We start from the raw sequence: 7,228 nt of genomic DNA on the forward strand, positions 1-7,228 counted from the left end.
GCAAGTATACAATAAATAATAAAGCTAAACAAAGAATCACAAGCAGCAAATTAATTGTGTCTGTCCTGCACCTACCGGACGTGTCCGGTATGGCTAGGGATAGAAAGTAAGTGTTTCTGTTTTTTGTATTCTGGACATGTTCGGTATACCTACCGGACGTGTCTGGTATTGCAGCAACCAGAACACAAGTTGAATTACAACTGAGTCTTTGATCTGTATATTTCCATATATCCTTAACTTACTCAGAAGCTTGTGATTTATCAAAACTAAGTGGATTGTGAGCATCTCTTGAACTCAATTGTAAATATGGCAATTTTATCAGGTTTATGGTCAAAATGGAAACTTGGCTCTCAATTTCTTAAATAGAATAAAGTGCTTGTTGAAAGTTATTCAAATTACATGAGGCACTTATTTAGGGGGAGCTAAGCTTGTATTTTTGCATCATTGTGGACTAACAAATTTATCTAGCATTCTTTGTAGTTCTTTGGATGAAAATGTATCTAACATGATTATTTGGCAATTGAGGTCAACATAAAGTTCATCATGCTGTTTATCTTCTTAGTGGTATTCTTGTGGGCTCAAGGCAAAGGTATGTGTTTACATACATACATTGTAAGTGCATCTAAGGCTTGTTATATGTTAGAATGTGTATTTGTGTGACATAGGAGAGATATTTTTCAAAACCCATAACTAGCATGTGTAGGTGGTGTGAATTTGAAAAACTATTTGAATCTTGGTCTTTGTGACCTAGCCTTGTCATGTGATGATTATAGCTCTCCTTGATTGTTTGATTGGCTAATCACACATGACATGGCTTTCTGAAGTCCACAATCTACTATGTCTCTCTCTATCTCTCTCAAGTAAGCAAAATCTTGTATATGCCAAATATTTGGAAAAGAGAAAATCAATTTATGGCATTGGATAAGGAAAGTGATGATACTCAGTATGGATCAAGATTATATATACCTTTTTGGACTGAGAAATAATAGAAAAGGGGATTGGAAGAGAGAAAACACATTTTGGAATAAATTGGGCCAGCCCACGTATACCGGACATGTCCGGTATGAGCGGGGCTATAAAACCAAGCATACCCCTTTAGCCCAAACAGACTTGTCTTCTTCCCAACCAACCAGCTGATGCCCTTCTTCCTCACCTAGGGCGACTGAGGGTTTTCACCAAGAGAAGGGAGAGAAGGAGATCACATTGGAGAAGGCTTGCATCAAGATTGAAGGCCCGGGGACTTTGATTTCTCATCACCTTCTCATCTCTCCTCTCAAGGTACCCTAATCACGGACCTCATCCGATCTACATGGTCAATGCATAATTTTGAAATCCCTTCGATCAATATGCTGCATTGGTGATATAGAAGCAATGCCCAAAGTTTGGAATTGATCCGTGATGGTTTGAATACAGGAACCTTGGTTAGGGCTGCTAGACGCCCATATCGGACGTGTCCGGTATGCTACCGGATGTGTTCGGTATGGCCTAGCAGAGCAAACCCTCTACTTTCCTTTGATTCAATCTAATCTTAGAATTGTATATTAGGCATAGTTTCTTCTATATCTACGTTTTGCAAACCTTGTGACAGTGGTGTGTCGAGGTGATTGTAAAACCTTAGATAAAAGAATCTATGTCTAATTACAATTTGAGAATAAGCTATGGGCATGTATCTAAAATTCTATGGAAATCTTTGGATACAGGACATCAGCCATGAGTGGACGATAGGAGCCGAGATCCAAGCACTGGTATGATCCCGCACTTGAAAAGTACAAGAAGGCAAGACAGGAAATGCATCCTAGATTCCAGCCGACCAGCCGGAGGTCTACTAGGGCTGCCACTAGTGTAGCAGCTCAGTATGCAGAGGGGTTAGGGAGCTCTTCTTCTGACACTGACACTGGTGAGTTCAGAGTGGAGTCTAGAGAAGAAAGAAAGAGGAAGAGCACTAATAGAGGATCAGATGGTGATAGCTCAGATGAGGAGCAGGAGATTAAGGAGGAGGAGTCAGTTCCTCCTATTCAGCACCAGCCTGGTCAGGGGATGCATTATGGTCTCCTTGAGACACGTTTGCCCAATGTGCCCTCTTATGTTCCTAGAGTTGACTTCAGGGGAAAGGGTATGACCAGGAGAGGTAGAGATGAGCGAAGGGTTGATCCAAGGGGCTTACCTAAGGTTCAGTACGATCACCGCTTCCAGACAACCTTTCACCTAGACTTCTACTCCAGTGTGATTCTCACCAGGAACCTAGTGATTGCTAGGTCTTAGTGGATCGACTGGCAATATATTAGAGAGTTGCAGAAGGCCTCAGTTGATCATGCCATTGCCATCTGCCAGAGCATAGGAGTTTATGAGATCATGGAGTTCTAGCATGACTGGAACACAGAGGTAGTAGCTCAGTTCTATGCTACTTTGTCCGTTGAGGAGGATGAGAGGCAGATGCACTGGATGCTTGAGGGCCAGTGGTACAGTGTTGACTATGATGTATTTGCCGCCCACCTTGGCTTCTTAGAGGATGATCTCTAGAGGGATAGGATCCACACCGAGCAGGTGTTACCTCCTGAGCAGCTCGCATATATGTATCCTCCTGGTGGTGAGAGAGGAGCAGTGGGGAAGGTTCTAGGTCTTCACCCTACCTATAGATACCTAGATAGGATGTTCAGGAAGACTATTGACTGTAAGGGTGGAGACAAGGGCAATATTGCTGATTATTCTAGGAACCTACTCCATAGGATGGCACCTGATGCTCGGGCCTTCAGTGTGTTTGATTTTATTTGGTCTGAGATTAGGAGTGTGGGAGATAGGCCCCTCAAGGGCTGTGGTGTTGCTCCTTATATCATGCATATGATTGAGCAGGTGATAGGGCACATGTTTGAGTGTGACAAGATTCATAAGGCCCTATAGATTGTTGCAGATCTACCTGAGACAGGGTTACCTCTAGCAGGACCAGGAGGAGCAGCAGCAGCACTAGAGGCAGATGCACCTAAGAGTGGTGCACCAGTAGGAGCTTCACCTCCACCACATGCTCCTTCATGTTCTACTTCATGCCGTGGCAGTCCTCCCTCACCTATCCACAGGCTTTTTAGCTCCATATTTGAGATGTGCCAGAACATCCAGACCTAACAACAGAAGGAGAGGGAGGCTAGGAGGAAGGATACTCGAACCTTGAAGCAAATTGCTTCTAAGCTTGAGCTTGAGCCTCCTAGGCTCCTATATCAGATGAGGCAGCTAGTGAGCCCGAGACTGAGGAGGAGCAGCAGGCTAGATATGATAGAGAGTATGTTGAGTTCATTCAGTGATAGTAGCAGCAGCAACAGGCACCAGAGCACCCTAACACTCTACCACTTTAGGCTCGTGTGCCTACTCACTCTTAGCCATGTCCCAGCACTACAGACAACTATGCTACAGATTGGTAGAGTGACCTGACAGGTGGTGGTGGCTACTATGGGTCAGGTGGCTATGACCCATTTGGTGAGGGTGGTTCTCGTCCAGCCGGTGTTTCACGCTCAGATGACGAGGATGCTGGTCGAGAAGATGATGATGATGAGTGATGTCAAAGATTAGTGACAGCTTGTAGCCCCTTTGTCCTTAGTATGTCTCTGTTGGACCTTTGTGGTGATAGATGACAAAGGGGGAGAGAGACTGATTAAAGTTCCAGGATAGTTTTATTTGCTTATCTTTGTACCTGAAGATATGTACTATAGGTTGTAGTTTGTTTTTGAGCTTCATTAATGTATCTTGGATTTGAGATAGATTGTATCATGAGAGAGATGAGACTTATGCTTTATCTATGTATCTCTTGAGACATGATCTTTGTTTATATATCAGTGGTTTCTGGACTTGAGAAAATATGTAATGAGTGCTATGTGTGAATTACATGTGTTATATTTATTTTCATAAGGACCATGCATGCTAGAATGAAAATATTTGATGTGATGCCTTTCTATTATTCTTGTGTGATATATATTGTCATATGCATCACGGTTTCACTTTGTCACACACACACATGCACCCCACGGATGCAATGATTTAGGGGGAGTCTCCTATATGTTTTAGTATGTGCAATTGATATTTGAGGTCATTTTGTGAAATTCTAATCATAAGCACATATTAAGGGAGAGCCTCTCATAAATCATTGAACCAAAAAGTTTAAATGTTTATATCATTTTGTAAGCTTTAATCAAGTTGTCATCAATCACCAAAAAGGAGGAGATTGAAAGTGCATCTAGCCCTTTAGTGGGTTTTGGATGATTAAATGACAACGTGATTAAAGGACTAACCCATTTGCTAAGTATGGACAGGTAATAGGTTATCTCACCGGTACTTAATGAAAGCCAAAATGATGTGCTGTTGTATAAACAATCTAGTTTAAGCACAAGACAACGATGCAAATGGAATTCATGTGAAGGCTTATTTATTGTGGGATTTCCATGTACTATGTGAAAGCAAGCTCGTGATTATTAGTTAATGAGACATGAGGGATTGCATATGAAATGGTCTCATATTTGAAGCTTGTTAAATTAAAATGAAAAAGATAACAATACATATGAATGGATGATTCAACACAAGATGTGACTTGATGGCTTGAGATGGTGAAGATAGCAAGGAAAGGCTTCGATGTACTAAGCAAGGGTGAAGGGCAAGCGATGGCTTGGTGGCCGAAGAACTTAGCTAGGGTGAAGAAGAAAGTACTTGCATTTAGTTGAGGTACTAATCAAGCTAAGATGGTCATATTGATGTGAAGGATCAAATCTATAATGAAGTATTTGATGGAAGTGACTTGATACATTTGGGATTATTCAAATTTGATGAATGGAATCAAGTCACATGCTCAAGATGGCTATGCTCAAGTGAAAAGATCAATATCAACATGTTAGCACCCTTACTTGATGAAGATTGAAAGAGACGGCATTAATCCAAAAGAGGTCAACTCAAGTGGTATAAATTTATTTTTCCTTTGATCTTGAGTTTGATAGGTATGATGTACTATTAAGAGGGATACATCATGTTGATAGATAATGTTTCATAAGTGTTCAAGCCAACCCATGTGAGTTTTGAGTATTTGAGAGACAAAAGAGCTAACTAATTTCTTGCTGGTCTGGCAATACTGGACGTGTCCGGTATTCATACCGGACGTGTCCGGTATTTGTCCAGCAGCTGTAAAGTTATTGTTCTTGGGTTGGTTCGTCGGGAGTTCCAACGTAAGTCGGGAGTTCCGACGGTCGGGAGTCCCTGCATGGGTCAGGAGTTCTGATGTCTCGCACTTTAACTGACTTGGAGGGTTCACTGTCCTGGTCACACCGGACGTGTCCGGTATGGATGACCAGAAGCCAACGGCTAGTTTTCAACTGCCTTGAGGGTCGGGAGTTCTGACGTAAGTCAGGAGTTTCGGCATGCGTCGGGAGTGCCAACACTCACTAACTTCAACTTAGTTACATGGTTTTCAAAATTGCTGAAGGTCGAGAGTTCCGACAGTCGGGAGTTCCGACGTGAGTCAGGAGTTCCGACGCCTCACAACTTCACTATAACTTAGTTATCGTTGGCGCAATGTGAGTCATACCGGACGTGTCCGGTATGGCAACGGCTATAAAACGGCTAGTTTTTCAAGAGGGCTATAAATACCCCCAAGCCTCCACCTTTAGAGGCTGCTGATTCTGCTGACATACACACACACGTTTTTTAGCCTTGTCAACTCTCCTAAACCCTCTCTTAGTGAGTGTGTGATACAAATTGCAAAATCCATTTGTGGGTTAAGAGAGAATTTGAAAAAGAGAGCAAGCCACCACTTGAGCACTTGTGCATATTGTCAATCTCGTGATTCACATTTGTTACTCTTGGACTCTTCGGTCCTAGACGGTTAGGCATCGTCGGAGAGCACCCGAGAGATTGTGGTGTGCCACGGAAAGGTTGTAACAGTCGATTTCGCCGCCTTGGAATCATCTAGTGGAAGGAGGAAAAGGAGTTAGAAAAGACTCCGGCTAGAGTGACCTTCATGGTACCCTCTCGGGCTGACCTTCGCTGGGTCACCCGCAACCCCCTCAACGGAGAGTAGGACTCGAACGAGTCTGAACTTCGGTAAAACAAATATCGTGTCTCAATTCGCATTTCATTTGATATTTGTGTTGCTCCAGCTCTTGTGCAGGTTCTCTGTATATATTGATACCTCTAGTAGGTACCTGTAGTTTGGTTTGAAGATAGAAATCAAAAGGAGCAAGTTCAGGGCTGTTCTGCAGAAACCATGCATACCGGACACGTCCGGTATTAGAGCTCTGTGCTGAAAATATTTATTTTCAGTTCTAACTTTGTGTTGTAGGGTTATAGATTCTAGATACATTATTTATACCTTGTATACTCTATGGCTAACTTGTGAGGGGTGGTATTATTCTTATTTGGAGTTTCCAATTTGGAAACTCCCTTTACTAATTATTTCCGCATTTAAAGGTATTAATTATCAGAAACGCCTATTCACCCCCCTCTAGGCGGCATCCTAGGTCCTTTCAAACACACATACACATGGTGGTGTTGGCACATTTATAAAGGCGATATAGTTAGAGTTGATGTGAATCAACTCGGTGATGAAACAGAGATGAGAAGGGTTCAAAACTTCACCGGCGCCCTCTATAGAAAAGATAGGGTTTCACAGAGTGCACCGAACGCTGGTCACGCAGTGACCAGATGCTGGGGTCCTGCATTCGGTCAGTGGCAGTAGAGAACGCGTAGGCATTGGTCTTCGATTGGACGCTGGCATTGAAAGTGACCAGATGCTAGCTGGGTGCGTTCGATCGTGCTGGTGTGGCGGCGCACAGAGGAGACATTGAGTGATCGGATGCTAGGCGAGTCTGGTCGGGGGAGTGGAACCTTACTAGAAGTGACCAGACGCTGGGGTCCTACATTCGGTCATACACTGTGCCACGTCCGGTCGCAACTTAACCATTGAGATCGGGCACTCAGTATTTGAAGCCAGGGATGACATGGCAGCCATCCGTTGACTAGATGCTGGCAGGGTGCGTCCAATCGATCTGACCAGAGCGTCCGGTCGCCCCGAGCTGTGCCCAGTGAAGAGGTACAATGGCTCTATTTTCATGGGGGCTACAAATAGAAGGTGGTCTCGGCCATGGCAAGTGCTGAGCACCTTAGGGGACTTTGTGTCCATGTTTGTGAGTGCTTGGGAGCACTCCATCTCACATATACTTGATAGTGATCATTCGGTCATGTGAGAGAGCGATTCTAGTGT

Source organism: Miscanthus floridulus, chromosome 2 (assembly GCF_019320115.1).
Source record: "Miscanthus floridulus cultivar M001 chromosome 2, ASM1932011v1, whole genome shotgun sequence".
Classification (NCBI taxonomy): Eukaryota; Viridiplantae; Streptophyta; class Magnoliopsida; order Poales; family Poaceae; genus Miscanthus; species Miscanthus floridulus.